We start from the raw sequence: 16393 nt of genomic DNA on the forward strand, positions 1-16393 counted from the left end.
ACCAATGTGGATGACAGCAGAACAACTGAGCCCCTCTGAGGTTAACTATCTTAGCTGTCTCCGTTTGTGCCTCAGATAACTTACAAATTAATGAAGCATTGGCGGCAGCAAAACATACAAACTAATTTGTTTACTCCCTAGCTCTTCAGTTCTTTGGTGCAATGAGGTTGCGCACCAGGAAATAAAAGAAACTGCAAGCCTTTGACCTTGATGACTTGTCTGCTGTTCATTCAGTTTCATTTTAATTAGCTTTCATGATAAATCTTTACTTTTTTCAGCACATCTACCTACTCGGTCAATCCAAAAAGACAGGGAGTCAATTCTTTGGATATTTCATATTCATTATAAATCTATAAAGGAATACGATGGAGACAGCGGTTAATTGTGTCATATTTTAAGGAGAATTTGTGACTGGGATTATGCAGGCATAGGTAATTCTCCGGACAATGGTTAGGTTAGTAGGCATAAGAATCGGTGAAGTGAAAATGCTGATTTGGAAAGAGGAAATTTGGCATTTGGTGACAGGCAGAGAGGAAAAAAGGAAATAAAAGCTTGTTGGTATTGGAAAGAAGGGGCTTAGATTTTATTAAATTGATGTCAACTATTGTGAACATCAATTGCAATTTGATTAAATTGCAATATTTTTGAAAATAGCACAACTGATAAATTCTTCTTTTTGAAAGGCAAATTACTTAGCAAAGCTGATGCAATCAAAATTTAAATTTGCATTATTCTTGTTCTTATGAATATATACTTTCACTATTTTGCTGCTATTCTCTAGCTTTAAAAATGAGCACATTATAGTTAATAAGAGAAACAATTTTTAATTCTATGATTTATTCATTTGTCGAGGAGCACGCATCACTTTAGGCTATTTCTATTTCCAGATCAGCTGCAGACATGAAATATGACATCCAATGGTTTCACAGTTCTGCTTAAATAGAGTATAAAATGGTGTAGCGTGTCTTTCTTCGAATAATTTAGAATTGATAGGAGTCCTATTGAGAAATCATTTCTGGCCTCCTTAATAGGTTGCTAAACCACATTAATTCTTCTCATAGACAGGGTGACTTTCTAAGAAAGATGATCATACTGAGGAGATTTATCCTTACTCATAATGCACTTCACTGAAAAGTAGTTGAGCATTCTTAGAAATCCATGGACCCCCTGGCTGCCATTAGAAATGCAAAACAACAACAGATGGTGTACCAACATCAATGTTGACCCAGTATCCCTCATGTATTGCTGCCGTCAAATTTATGCCAGGTGTGTGGAGTTTAATAATTTACTATTGGGTATCCTTATCATCTTCATGCTTTATCTTTGTTAGCTCCTTCATTACTGCCATAGTTGGCATATCTACTGATTTTCTTGTTTCAACATTCACCAGTTGCTGCTCTCCGCTACGTTTCAGCCATCTACCGAGGAAACTACCTCAGTTCCTCATGGAACACATCTCAAACTCCATACTTCCTGATCCCCATGTCATGCAATATGTATGATAGCTTTGAGCAATTTGTTGAATAGTTTTCTTGCCTCTGCTTTGTACATAAGCCATGTCTAGTCTTGGAATTAGAATGGAAGCACTTGCATGCCATTCAGCACCTTATGTCTGCTTCACCATTGAATATGATAATCGCTGACTTTTTCCCTCAGTACTATTCCTGCACTAACCCTGTATTCCTTCATAGCTAAAAATCTGTTGAAATTGGTCTTGAATCCACTCAGTGATTGAATCTACAAGTCTGTTGAGCAACTGAAAAGGTTTCCTTCTCCTTTTCTGTCCTGCATGGACAACCCATTATTTTGAGTGTCACTTCCCAATTCTTATCCCCTGAACCATAGGAAGTATCACCCGTAGTCATGAATTAGCAGATGTGGATAGTCTATTTTAAGGAGTTGATAGAGAAGGGATGTAGGTTCGGCAGCTTTTGGTGTAAAGTGAATGTTAGCAAAAGAGTGGTTGGCATTATGAAAGATCATGAGATTCCAGGATGAAGAGCAGTCACCTGTACTGCTGCTCTGACTTTGTAAACCTCATTCGAGTTTGTACCCAAGTCCTGAGGGTAATGCTGTTGACACTAATCTTCTAATAAAATTTTTTTTTAAATTTTTTTTAATTTTTTTGATTTAAAATGGCTTGGGGGCTCTTTTGATTTCCCCCCTGGCACTCACCTTTACCATCAAAAGCTCTTAGGATACATCATGCAATTTCATTTCTATGGCAAGCATATTTTACAGACTTATTTATTTTATTTTATTTTTTATTTTTTTTATATTTTATTTTTGAAAAGCATATGTACAGATAGAAATAAAAGACAAATTTGTTACAAAGTTCTTACATAGCTTCAATTTTAAAAATTTTAAAGAGAGAAAATAAAAAATAAAGAAGAAAGAAAAAAAAACTATAAACTATTGGGAAGAGAGAATCAAAAAAAAAAAAAAGTATAACTATAAAAATTAAAGGGGGTAGATCCGGGAGACAATAACCACAGTTGTACATCCAACCCTAAACTCAAGTTTCAACTTTTAATTTAAAATTTTTATTTTAGTCCTGTGTCAAACCCATTTACTTTTCTAAAAATTCAATAAATGGAGACCATATTTTAAAAAATAAATCAGGTTTGTCAATTAAGGCAAATCTTATTTTTTCCAAATGCAGGGTCTCTGTCATTTCCGTAGTCCACATTTTAATTGTGGGGGTTATTGGTTTTTTCCAAAATTTAAGTATTAATTTTTCGCAGTTATTAAACTGTAATCAAGAAAATGTACCTGACTTGTTGTAAAGTTTGTAGTATGTTCTGATAATCCTAATATAATTAATTTTGGATCCATATCCAATTGCTTGTTGATAACTTTAGAAACTATTTAAAAAATATCCAACCAGAAATTTTGCATTTTTATGCAAGTTACGAAAATATGAGTTAAATTAGTTTCTTGAAATTGACATTTATCACAAATAGGAGAGATACTAGGAAAAATCCTATTTAATTTTGTCTTCGAATAATGTAATCTATGTATTATTTTAAATTGTATTAAGGAATGTCTAGTATTTAATGAACATTGGTGTATATGTTGTAAACTTTCATCCCATATATCTTGCATTATGGGTTGGTTCAATTCGTCCTCCCATGCTCGTCTATATGATTCTGATGACGGAATGTCAGTATCTAGGAGAGTATTATAAATAACGGATATTAATTTATTTGAGTTATAATGTCGATTCAGGCATACATCAAGAGTTTCTGGACCTCTAAATTTATATTCTTGCATGTGTAATTTTACATAATCTCTAAGTTGTAAATATCTAAAATAATTATTCTCATGTAATCCGTACTTCTGCTGTAAATCCTGAAAAGAAAGAAACGTTCCCTTATGATAAAGATCTCCCACCCTTTTAATTCCATAACTTTTCCATTGCGCAAATCCTCTATCTAAGACAGACGGTTTAAAAGAAGGGTTATTCGCAATAGGGAGGAAAGCAGATAATTTACTCAGTTTTAAAGTAAGATTTAATTGTTTCCAGGTACAGATAACACTGTGTATAATCGGATTACCTCCATATGTTTTTTTATTTAAATTTATTGGAGCTAAGTGGATCGCACCAATATCAAATGGTAAACAATCCTCTTTCTCCATCTTTAACCAATCCGGTTGTTGATCAGTGTCATCCAACCAGCAGTTTATATTTTTAATATTAACCGCCCTATAATAAAATAAGAAGTTAGGTAAGGCAATTCCTCCATTAGTTTTAGACTTACATAGATGTCTTTTATTTATTCTATGAGTCTTGTAGTCCCAAATAAAATTAATAATAATTGAATCGATTTTAAAAAAAAACTTTTTTGGAAGATAGATCGGAATTGCTTGAAATAAGTATAGTAGCTGTGGAAGAAAGATCATCTTTATAGCATTACTACGACCAACTAATGATATCATATCATATCATATCATATATATACAGCCGGAAACAGGCCTTTTCGGCCCACCAAGTCCGTGCCGCCCAGCGATCCCCGATAGGAAGTGTTTTCCAAAATTGGATATTTCTGTGTAATTTAGTAAGTAAAGGAGGAAATTTTAATTTAAATAAAGAAGTATATTTCCTAGTCACGTAAATTCCAAGATATTTAAACTTTTCATAGGCAATTTTAAAAGGAAATTGTTGAAGTATGGCCGGATTTTGCTCCATTATTGGCATAATTTCACTTTTGTGCCAGTTAATTCTATAACCTGAAAATGAACCAAATTGAGTTATGAGATTTAATAAATTTGGAATGCTAATTTCTGGATTTGTAATGTATATTAATACATCATCCGCATATAAATAAATTTTATTGGTTGTATGTTTAGTGTTATAACCGTGAATATCTGAATTTGATCTAATACTCTCAGCAAGTGGTTCTATAACGAGGGCAAATAGAAGTGGAGATAGTGGGCTTGGGGGCTCTTTTGATTTCCTCCCTGGCACTCACCTTTACCATTAAAAGCTCTTAGGATACATCATGCAATTTCATTTCTATGGCAAGCATATTTTACAGACTTATTTAAGAGAAGGAAAATTAGCAAGACATTCAATTATGTTTTGGATAACCTATTAATTGGAAACCAACATTTCCTGGTTTTAAGTAAAGCCAACAGAAGCTGCAGAAATTGCATTGGCTTCATGGATTTACTGCCCAATTCACCAAGTGAACAGAACAGCTGCCGTTCAAATATTGAAGAGGCCCATGAATTATATTTGTTTTGCCCTCTCTCAAATGTTTGATATTTCTTCACAGCGTGGATGGAGGCTACCAGGCCCATCCAGGTTTGCTGGTTCTCTTAGGAACCCCAACAATTGTATGATCCTACCTGGAAGTTGCTGAAACTGCGAGTCAGAAGCGCTATGTGCTGTGCCACCATGTTGCTCTTGTCCGAAATAAGTTCTGATCAGATGCTTCACACATTACAACCCCTCTCCCCACAATGTACTAAATACACAGCCAGAAAGTTAAAATTGGGGCCTATATTTCAATGCACAATTTTTACCCAGCATGATTATATTTTACATTCATCCATTTTCCCCATTTTTGAAAACTTCCCATTGCTTCACCACTCTCCTCTTTAATACAATTTTTGTGGAAATAACTTGGCTAGCACCCCTCTTATCTCACGTACGTCTGGATTTATCAAGCCCCCAAAAAGAATGTAATCAATCCAGTTGTTTATCCATTTACATGCAAGTTTTAAGGCCCCAAATGTAAACAGAAAATACTAGAATTACTTAGCCGGTCAAGTATTATTTTAGATCAGGGTGGGGTGAGGGGTTAGAGGGAGAGTTAATATTTTATGAATGTTTCGTTGAACTCTCATCCAAATATGGCATCATGCAGAACCTTATCAACCTGAAACATTAATTTTGCCCTTCTCCAAATATCCTGCTTGTCTTACTGAGTATTTCCAGTGTTTTTATGCCTTCTTTCAGATTCAGTTTCAACAGTAATTTGCTTTGGTATTAGCTGTCTGTTCTATTTTCCAAGATGCAACTCAGTGTTCATGGATTAGATACACGCCGATCATGGGATCGGTTTTGAAAGCATTTTTAAATGTTCCAAATTTAACCATTAATATGATCTTTGTCTTAGACTGTCAAAACTACTCAAGCCACACAATATTATTCCTTTGTAGCCTTCTGAACATTTCACAAATTTTGGCATCTTTTACTCAGCACTTTGTGGTTCACACTGAAAATTATATCTTCCCATTTTTATAGGAAATACAGTACACATTATTAATTAAATAATCTGGAATGAAAAGTTAGCATCAGTAAGGGTGCCCAGGTAACTATTGGATTGGTGTTAAAATCCCATTTGCATTCACCATAAGGTCCTTTATGGACCAAAGTCAGTTGTTTTTAAACAATCTGGCCTGTGACTCCACTGCCATAGCAATGTTGTTCACTATTTATTGCTCTCTGATATAGCCGATCAAGCCACTGAGTTCAAGGACAATTGGGGATCAGCAGCAAATGTCAACATTGTCAGTGGAGCTGACAGACTCCAGCAGACAATGATTAAATAAAGTAATGTATCTTGAAAGGCCCCATCTTAAATCGGTCTCCCCCCAAAAATCCCTGATTCTTATGCTAAATACACAATGTATGAATATTGTATGTGCATTGAACTCCTTTCTGAAATTAGGTTCCACTTACAAGTCAATTACACAAAATTTCAGAAGCAGAATTTGAATTGCACATATTATATCTTTCATTGATGCACATAAATTTCTACCTCAACCTGTTTTTGAGTTACAGATAGATGGGCAAATACTGATGAGGAAAAATAAATCATGCGAAAATGTTTGGGATTTACCATTTACATCTAACAAGATATGTCATGGTTTAACAATGCACGTGACTTGCAGCCCCCAAAAGCAAAGAAATATCCTCTTTTAGGTGCTCTTGTTTTTTAAAAGTAGGCTTGAACTTGTGACCACCTGACTCCAGAGATGAGAGATTGCTACTATTGAGCCCAGGGTGAAACTTGAAAAGAAAACCTTTAATGCATGAAGTAATGAACAGAAAAACAAAAATTGTATTCTCTGCATATTTGAACGATTTGAAGACAGCATCAATACTTGGAAGATTATTTCAGTAACTTATGGGAATGCTGGCCAAATCAAATGACCTTGTATGTGAATTAGCTGCTGATGTCGTTTCAGAAAAACAGAAATCATTGGTATATCATGAATTGGCACCAATGTGGTGATGTGTTCCATTGCATTCATTTTACTGGAGTTATGGCCAGTTGTTGTTTGTCAGAGGAAAATACCATTGATATCTGTGGCTCGAACTGAAAATTATAATACAAATGTACAATACAAAAACAGACTATTTGGCCCAACTAATACTCAAACCTATTCTATTCTACCATCCCTTCAATTGTTCTCTATCATGTTTCATAATTTCATGGTGCAATTTTTCCTAGTAATTTTTATTGAAGTTGTATGTGTAACACATTATGTTAATGGAGCCTCCATAACCAGAAAAAACCTGAGCAAAAAGTAATTTAATAAATCAGGCATTTGTCTATACCACTCACCAGAGTGAAGTTCTAATTTCTCTAATCTTGGTCGAGACCTTCATAATGATATTGGACAGGTCATGGTTCTTCATTATGCATTGACATTGTCAAATTCTATTATTCTGAAATCCTTTGCAATAACAGGACTTTTATAACTGCACTTGTAACTGTAATGGCTGGGTAAAACATTATTTTTTGGTAAGCAAAATGTTTGCATAGTTACCATATGAAACTGGACAGGAAACTGTACAAAGCAAAATGCCAGTTCTTCGTTGTCAGAAAGTGTCAGATGGGATAACACATTGTGCAGCTCTAGTAAACAATTTGCATACTTCATGGCCTAAAAATTCAATTGGCACGTACAATTTTATGTACTATGTAATTGAAATGTTAAATCAGTCACTAAGCACAATCATCCCTTCTAGTACACGTGAATGTGATTTGATTGGTATGCTTCTGTTCATTGCGTGCGATTGCCCTCGAGGCTCTTGGGCACCAGCACTTGTATTAGTCACAGTACAGTCACCCAGAGAGCTGTGAATCTGTGGAATTCTCTGCCACAGAAGGCAGTGGAGGCCAATTCACTGGATGTTTTCAAGAGAGAATTAGATTTAGCTCTTAGGGGTAAGGGAATCAAGAGATATGGGGAAAAAGCCAGAACGGGGGACTGATTTTGGTTGATCAGCCATGATCATATTGAATGGTGGTGCTGGCTTGAAGGGCCAAATGGCCTACTCCTGCACTTATTTTCTATGTTTCTATGTAATACATTTGTATTTATCTTCATTGTTGTGAGCTTAGAATGTGAATATGCAAGAAAGACACGATCAGGAAAGATGGCCCTAATATGTAGGGAGGAACTGCAGATACTGGTTTAAACCGAAGATAGACACAAAAAGCTGGAGTAACTCAGCAGGTCAGACAGCGTCTCTGGAGAAAAGGAATAGGTGACATCCAGGTCAAGACCCTTCTTCAGACCTAATGTTTCTTTGAGAGCACTCGAGTGCTCTTTAAAGTGACAAACCCTACCTAACTATGACACAGCGTTGATCGAACAATGTACTTTCAGATTGTTAAATCAAGATCCCGCAGATCTCTCTGAAGGTGCAAAAGCTCCTATAAGCACTGCTCAAATAATGGAGTTCCTTGTGCCTTGACTAATATTTATCCATTAGCCACAAGAAGAAACAGATTATTTGGTCATTATCATTTATTTCAGGAGCTTGTGAAAGGTGAATTGGTTGGCATTTCCCTATATTACAATATGATTAGACCTCATAGTAAATTGCCTTTTATATCACTTTGGGATGTTCAAGGTTATAACAGCTGCTAGATAAAGACAATTTAATTTTTCCCTTTACATATGGCACTTGCACACCATCTCTCATTCCAGCACTATAACTTCACCACACTGCATTAGAATGGGAAGGTTCCTCATTACCTGCCTATGTTGCAACTTCAGACCAACCATCACGACACAGGAAGATATTTCCATTTTCTCACAGAAAAGTTGACTTCTCTTCAAAATTTATACATGCCTTTTAATTCACCAATGCTTCAAACTCAGATATACGTTTCCATGTAAAATGTGAGATTTTATAATTTTGTATTTCAGCATTTCTTTATTCCCACCCTTCTTGTCTTTCACATCTAATTCTCCTAATATCTCATTCCAATTCCCTTTCCTAGTGCACTCTGCAACCATGAATGTTCCATTTTCTCTCTACTTATTTTATTACTGCTCATTTGTATTCAAAATGCACTTTGCCATCCTCTCACCGTAGGCTTTGATAGGCTATGGTCACTAACAATCTTACTGCACTTGCAAAATTTCTTACCTGTTCTCCCCTAAACTTTTAGAAGAGTACATTTCATATTTAAGCAATACAGATAGATCTTACAAAATACTTCTGGTCCTAGATTTCAAGTGACAGGATGGTAATCAGAATTTAGGTAATGAAGAGTGGCATCACTCATTGACCGTTTGTTGTTTTTGCTTGTGGAAAATTCAGCGATCCCTGAAGCAAATTCTTTGATCTTTTCCTGATGTTCTAGGTTGAGATAAAGACTGTGGAGAGAAAGCCAATATTTAGCAAAAAAAAAATTTGTGGAGGAACTTGAGCAAAGTATGAAGTGCTGGAGGAACTCCACTTGTAAGGTAACATCTGGCAAGGGAATGAACAGACTAACTGTGTGAAGAAGAGTCCCAATCTAAACCATCGGCTATCCATTCCCTGCAAAGATGTTGCCTGACATGCTACCTTCCTCCAGCACTTTGTGTTTTGCTCAAAATTCTAGCATCTGCAGTTTTGAGTGTCATCTATCCTGATGCAAGGTCTCAACCGGTAACATTGATTATCCCCTTTGCCTTCACAGATGCTGTCTGACTTACTGAGTTTCTCCAGCAACTTGTTTTATGCTTCAGATTCCAGCATCTATCAACTCTTGTGCGAGCCCAATAAATGTCCTGGTAAGTCTGCAATATGTGAACTGGTTACTATTACAGTCTTCACATGGACATTAGTGGTACAGAACTTTAACAGTACTTGGACATGATCAGTGGATGATGCTGGTTCCATAAAGCTATAATAATGGATTAGGAATGCCAAAGGATGTGGGAAGTACTGAAATTCAGTTAATTTGAGGAATCTAAAATGTGAGCTGTTAGATTTTTCCAGACTTTTATAGACAATAGACAATAGAATAGACAATAGAAAATAGGTGCAGGAGAAGGCCATTCGGCCCTTCGAGCCAGCACCGCCATTCAATGTGATCATGGCTGATCATTCTCAATCAGTACCTCATTCCTGCCTTCTCCCCATACCCCCTGACTCCGCTATCCTTAAGAGCTCTATCTAGCTCTCTCTTGAATGTATTCAGAGAATTGGCCTCCATTGCCCTCTGAGGCAGAGAATTCCACAGATTCACAACTCTCTGACTAAAAAAGTTTTTCCTCATCTCTGTTCTAAATGGCCTACCCCTTATTCTTAAACTGTGGCCCCTGGTTCTGGACTCCCCCAACATTGGGAACATGTTTCCTGCCTCTAATGTGTCCAACCCCTTAATAATTTTATACGTTTCGATAAGATCCCCTCTCATCCTTCTAAATTCCAGTGTATACAAACCTAGTCGCTCCAGTCTTTCAACATATGACAGTCCCGCCATTCCGGGAATTAACCTAGTAAACCTACGCTGCACGCCCTCAATAGCAAGAATATCCTTCCTCAAATTTGGAGACCAAAACTGCACACAGTACTCCAGGTGCGGTCTCACTAGGGCCCTGTACAACTGCAGAAGGACCTCTTTGCTCCTATACTCAACTCCTCTTGTTATGAAGGCCAACATTCCATTGGCTTTCTTCACTGCCTGCTGTACCTGCATGCTTCCTTTCAGTGACTGATGCACTAAAACACCCAGATCACGTTGTACGTCCCCTTTTCCTAACTTGACACCATTCAGATAATAATCTACCTTCCTATTCTTACCACCAAAGTGGATAACCTCACACTTATCTACATTAAACTGCATCTGCCATGCATCCGCCCACTCACACAACCTGTCCAAGTCACCCTGCAACCTCATAGCATCTTCCTCACAGTTCACACTGCCACCTAGCTTTGTATCATCGGCAAATTTGCTAATGGTACTTTTAATCCCTTCATCCAAGTCATTGATGTATATTGTAAATAGCTGCGGTCCCAACACCGAGCCTTGCGGTACCCCACTAGTCACTGCCTGCCATTCTGAAAGGGACCCATTTATCCCCACTCTTTGCTTTCTGTCTGTCAACCAACTTTCTATCCATGTCAGTACCATGTCCAATACCATGTGCTCTAATTTTGCCCACCAATCTCCTATGTGGGACCTTGTCGAAGGCTTTCTGAAAGTCGAGGTACACCACATCCACCGGCTCTCCCCTGTCAATTTTCCTAGTTACATCCTCAAAAAATTCCAGTAGATTAGTCAAGCACGATTTCCCCTTCGTAAATCCATGCTGACTCGGAACGATCCTGTTACTGCGATCCAAATGCTCCGCAATTTCGTCTTTTATAATTGACTCCAGCATCTTCCCCACCACTGATCAGCATCTTCCCCACCTATAATCCTTCTCTGCTTTTTGGCCTGGGTATCTTGCACATATCCTCATTTTTAAATAGTTGCATTCGATCTAATCCTTATGCATTATAAATATTTAAGTACGTCATACTTTAATAACCATTTAATTATTAATCTATAGGTAGGAAAATAACTGCAGATGCTGGTTTAAATCGAAGGTAGACACAAAATGCTGGAGTAACTCAACGGGCCAGGCAGCATCTCAAGAGAGAAGGAATGGGTGATGTTTCGGGTCGAGACCTTTCTTCAGACTGATGTCAGGGGAGGGGGCGGGACAAAGAAAGGATGTAGTCGGAGACAGGAAGACTAGTAGGAGAACTGGGAAGGGGATAGAGAGGGGAAGCAGGGACTGCCTGAAGTGGGAGAAGTCAAATGTTCAAACCGCTGGCGTGTAAACTGCCCAAGCGAAATACGAGGTGCTGTTCCTCTAATTTGCGCTGGGCCTCACTCTGACAATGGAGGAGGCCCAGGACAGAAAGATCAGATTGGGAATGGGAGGGGGAGTTGAAGTGCTGAGCCACCGGGAGAGCAGGTTGGTTGAGACGAACTGAGCGGAGGTGTTCAGAAAAAGAACAGTAACACCAGTTCTATTTTGCACCACTCTCTTGATCCTTCCACTCCCAAAATTCTCACATCACTTGATTGACAAACAGTAATTGAATTACAACAATTTTGAGGCAAGAATTCCTCAATCTAAAGATGAACAGCAAACCAATTTTCTTTGGTTCCTCATCACAAATTACTATCCCAAATTTATTCCTCTCTTTGGCATATGTCTGAGGCAGAATCAGACCCTTTCCCATGTGTTCTTCAAAATGACCTATCTGCTTCTTCACTCAGATCACCTAGAGTGTTAGAGTGACACTACATGGAAACAGGCTCTTCGTTCCAGCTTGTCCATGCAGACCAAGGTGCCCCATCTACACTATCCCCACCTGCTTGTGTTTGGCCCGTAGCCCTCTAAACCTTTCCAATCCATGTACCTGTCCAAATGTCTTTTAAATGTTGCTATAGATTCTGCTTCAACTACCACCTCTAGCAGCTCATTCCATATACCCATCGTGTGAGCATGTTTGTCGTTTTGTTTGATAGCATACATATAATGCATTTTGAGGCTTCTAACTAACCTTAAAAGATGGTATATTAATATTAGCTTTTATTATTTAATAAAGCACATTTTATTATGATCTTTTTTTTTCAATCCTTTTATTACAATGTGAAATTGACAAAAGTTATTAACTTTTCTGCTTTGGAAAATGGTAATTAAAAAATTAAAACTTTAAGAAAAAGCATTTGTGTGTTAAATATGAAATGCCTTGCCAAATGATGCAAGAATGTACAAGATTCCAATATCAAAAGTGCAAAACGATTCATAGAATTTACATTTGATAATTTAAGAATCTGATGCACTTCCCAAATGTTATTGATTATTAAAGTATTGAAGTGAAATGCAGAAATTGATTATATACATTGGGTACAAGAGAAAGCTGTAAAAGAAGAAAAATAGCTTCAGTGCATAAATTAATTCTGATGTTTATGTATAATAAATTTCTTCTATGTGATACAGGGCAATAGAAGTTTGCAGTCTAAACTGATTTTCCTTTTGAAAATAGGTGGATTTCAAAGTATCTCAACATATTTTTGAAATGAAAGGCTGAGTTTTAACTCCCAAAAGAGGGTTTTGGTTTGTGGCAGTGTCAAAATACAGAAAAATGGAAGCATAGAAAATAGGTGCAGGACTAGGCTATTCGTCCCTTTGAGCCAGCACCCCCATTCGATATGATCATCTTAAATCAGTACCCAGTTCCTGCTTTCTCCCCATATCCCATGATTCTGTTAGCCCCAAGAGCTATATCTAACTTTCGCTTGAAAACATCCACTGAATTGGCCTCCACTGCCTTCCGTGGCAGAGAATTCCACAGATTCACAACTCTCTGGGCGAAAAATGTTTCTTCTCATCTCAGTCCTAACCCCTTATTTTCAAACTGTGACCCTTGGTACTGGACTCCCCCAACATCGGGAACATTTTTCCTGCATCTAGCCTGTCCAATCCCTTAAGAATTTTATATGTTTCAAGAAGGTCCCCTCTCACCCTTCTAAATTCCAGTGAATACAAGTCCAGTCGATCCATTCTTTCATCATATGTCAGTCCCGCCATCCCGGGAATTCAAATTTAAATAAAATGGAACAGGAACAAATTTAACCTATTTGGAGTTTAATGAACACTTGTCAATAGCCTGATTACCAAACCATTCTTGGAAAGCAGGAAGGCTATTTAAGTATTATAATGCCCCCATTCTATGTGCCTTCATTTTAACAATCATCCTGTTTATAACCAGAGGGGGCTGCCATGAATGCTCCAAATGAGCACCAATAGAGCTGCTACCAAGCAAAGAGGACTACTTACAGCCTACCTTACATCTCTTTTCCACAGTTAAATTCTGCATGAGCTTTGGGAAGCTCCATGTTCTCTATTTTCCAATGTCATTAAAAGTTCTACACTCCACACAGTTTGCTCCAGGCTAAAACCCTGGCTGGCTTGGGTAACTAATGAGGATGAAAGTGTGAATGCATACATATGTTTACATACATATAATTTAACTTTAGTCAATTGCAGTACTCTTACTTCCTCTCAACTCTTTAGTTTATGTTTTGATGAAGTCCAGAATCAAGTGATCTCAGTAAATCCCAAAACAAGTATTGATAAGCAGATGCAAGTTGATACCATTATCAATGGCAGCTTCCATCATTTTATTGATGATTGAGGGTAAACATGGTAATTAGCTGGATTGGATGATAATGAGCTGAATTGGATTTGACCGGCTTTTGGAAATATTTCACATGATCCAATAGATGCCAGTGGTGTAACAGACTTATCTGGAGGTGTGGCATGATATCAATACTCCAGCCTGAATATTGTCGGATCCCATAGTTTTTGTTGTAATCAATGCTGTCAGACAGTTTTCCACATCACACAGTGTGAATTGGATTGGCTCAAGACTTGATAGTGAGTATTTCAAGAGGAAGCCCAGATGACTCTTCCATTGTGTAGTTGTGGCTGAAAGTGGATACCAATGCTTTATGCTTCATGTTTCTCTTTTTCACGCACGCACACACGCACACACACAGCTTTGCCATCATTGAGGGAAAAGTCATATACTTAGAGCCTTCTCCTCCAATTAGCTATTTAACTGTCCACCACACTTCATGATTAGAATTTTAGAGCTTGTGATTAGATTGGTTGTAAGCTTGCATAGCTGTATATTACATGCTTTTTTTGTTTAGCATTTGGTCTTATGTCACAGCCTCAACAGCTTAACAACTCATTTCTATATATACCTGTTGCTATTCCCAATGCACGTTTTTGCACTGTCAGGGTTGATCTACTGGCTTGAAGGTGCTAGTAGAATATGTCGGGCTATAGATTACAGATTGTGGTGGTACAGTACGGAGGTTATGGCTGATAACAGAATTATAATGATGATTTAAGGAGAGGGAAGTTTAGTACACCTGTGGAAATTCTGTTGTTGGTCATTTCATGCTGGATTAATTTTTATTTTGTTGGATCATACCAACCGGTGAGTCACATCACAAGAAGAGTATGGAAAAGATGTCAACTAAATGAAAACACTAATATTTCCTGATAAACTTTCATTCAGGTGTACGTTTTCAAGTGAAATTTGTATTAAAAATGTGAATGCTTGTGGTCAACAGAACAATTTCTATGGTGATATTTTGTAGGCTGTAACTTTTCTTTTGTGACTCTGTGTGAGATTGACACTGACTGTGAAGAAACAACATGATAAGTCAGCTTGAAACCAAGTGAAATTCATTTGTTGTCTCATTAGTTTGTAATAATTAGACAAATGAATATTTCAATGAATATGATCTCAAGCAGCTTTGCACCCAGATAACCTGTTTATTATTAATACAAGAAATGGCAGATGTTGGGATCGTGAGCAAAACACAAAGTGCTGGTGGAACTCAGCAGTTAGGCATCATCTGTGGAGGGAATGGACAAATGAGGTTTCAGGTCGGGTCCCTTCTTCAGACCTGTTCATTGGTACTCAGTTTGATCTCTCCTCACATAGCATATCAAGGAAAAGGCACCAGTACAAGGAAGAATCCAACTGTATTTCTTCTCATTTCTCTTGAGAGATCATTGAGTCCCCAATTGTCATTATCTTGAGGTAACTCTCAACAAGAAAATTAATTGCATCAACTACATAAATGCTGTGGCTATAAAAGCAGTGCTGGGGGGAATTTTGCATTAAAAAAATTCTGGGATTTGTGGTGAGAAACATTGAGAGAAAACAGTGTTTCAAACGTTCACAGCACCCACAGCATTTTAATATTCTCATGACACAATGGTTACAGGCAGATTTAACATTTTTGAAATAATTCATCATTGATCAATGTCTCTGTAGCTTTTCGTCCTTGTTTTTTAAAAATCAATTTCCTGCCACCTAGAAAATCATTCTCCCATTGTTCTAACAAATGGGTGCAAGAAAAGACACCTATATCCTAATTAATCTTCAATGCTAATGTTTACTTCAGCAGGCTATGCCTTGTAATCTAAAGACTTTCTAAATATATTAATTACCTCTCCTAACATGATCCTAAGGTTTTCTTAACTATGTTGGTCTCTTTGCACATCATGCTTTCCCTGTATGTTGGCTCTTGAGTTAAACGTATTACAAACTGCTCATCTTTCTTAAAATTTCTAGAATTTCCTACATCAAACTGGTCAGAGGGTGAGCATCCGCAGCCAAAGATTCAACGCCTCACTATCCCAGCGAACTAAAGAGTTTTAACCGAAGAAAGACATGAAAAGCTGGAGTAACTCAGTGGGACAGGCAGCATCAGGAGACAAGGAATAGGTGACGTTTCAGGTTGAGATCCTTCCTCAGACTGAAAGTCATGGGAAAGGGAAACTAGAAATATAGACAATAATGTTGAGAACAATGAATAAAAGATATGCAAATAATTAACGGATAAAAGAAACAGGCCATAATCTCACAGACCATTTCTGATTTTATCACTTCTGGCTGTCTGCCTCCCACAGCCTCCAACCTTATCCTTTCCCAGCCCCGCACAGGCCGGTTTTATCTTCTCCCCAACTGCTCTGCAGACCCATTGTTTCTGCCTGCTCCTGTCCCACTGAAATGAGTTCCACGTACCTCGACTCCATCCTATCCCCCCATGTCTAATCTCTC

The sequence above is a fragment of the Rhinoraja longicauda genome, chromosome 14 (genome assembly GCF_053455715.1).
Source record: "Rhinoraja longicauda isolate Sanriku21f chromosome 14, sRhiLon1.1, whole genome shotgun sequence".
NCBI classification, from domain to species: domain Eukaryota; kingdom Metazoa; phylum Chordata; class Chondrichthyes; order Rajiformes; family Arhynchobatidae; genus Rhinoraja; species Rhinoraja longicauda.